The sequence below is a fragment of the Apium graveolens genome, chromosome 8 (assembly GCF_009905375.1).
Source record: "Apium graveolens cultivar Ventura chromosome 8, ASM990537v1, whole genome shotgun sequence".
Taxonomy (NCBI): Eukaryota; Viridiplantae; Streptophyta; class Magnoliopsida; order Apiales; family Apiaceae; genus Apium; species Apium graveolens.
In genome coordinates, this window is record NC_133654.1 from 260,368,482 (window position 1) to 260,369,313 (window position 832).

An 832-nucleotide genomic window follows, 5' to 3' on the forward strand; every position below is an offset into this window, starting at 1 on the left:
ATTTACAAGATAACCGCTAATTGATATGGAATATAATTCTGCTTCCTAAAATATATCAATCAGATATCTTTTCTTTCAAGTATTCTATTCTTCATAGAATTCCTTCTTCATGCATATCTCTTCTTATGTTTATCTCGATCTTCTTTCCTTTAATCAGCTACTGTCCTTATCTGATTGTCCTTCAACACTTAAGTTCTGATATCCAAGTTCTGATGATTATCTCCTGATAATATAAGTACTGATATCCTTAAGTCCTGACTTCCAGTATAAGTACTGATTCCCAGTTAAGTACTGATTTGACCTGTTAAGTAAGATCTGAAAACTAAACATAAATCATATCAGCCATGACATTATCAAATATATCTAACAAGACCCCTGCCCACGCTGCCGCCTTATCTCCACCTCTGCCTTTGCTCCGCCACCGCCTATCTCCACCAAACTCTCTCTCTCTCTCTCTCTCTCTCTCTCTCTCTCTCTCTCTCTCTCTCTCTCTCTCTCTCTCTCTCTCTCTCTCATAAACATATACATACATATACTTCAAATTCAGATCTGATGTCGCTGTTGTACCAGGCCCGCCGCCTCTCTGCCGCCCTCCCATTCACTCTCTCTCACATAAATCACTGCTCTGATATGTGCGATTTTCAGATCTGCTGCTTAATATCGATGCTTATTTTCATGAAAGTCTGGTGATTCTTTTTAATTTTAACTGATTTGTGTCCGTTTTTTGATATTTTTTATGATGTCGGTTGTCGGAGTTGATGAATGAAACTGGTGGGGGAAAATAGTGGTCGGGTATGGTGATTTTTGTTTGCCGACAGTGATTTTTCGTTTT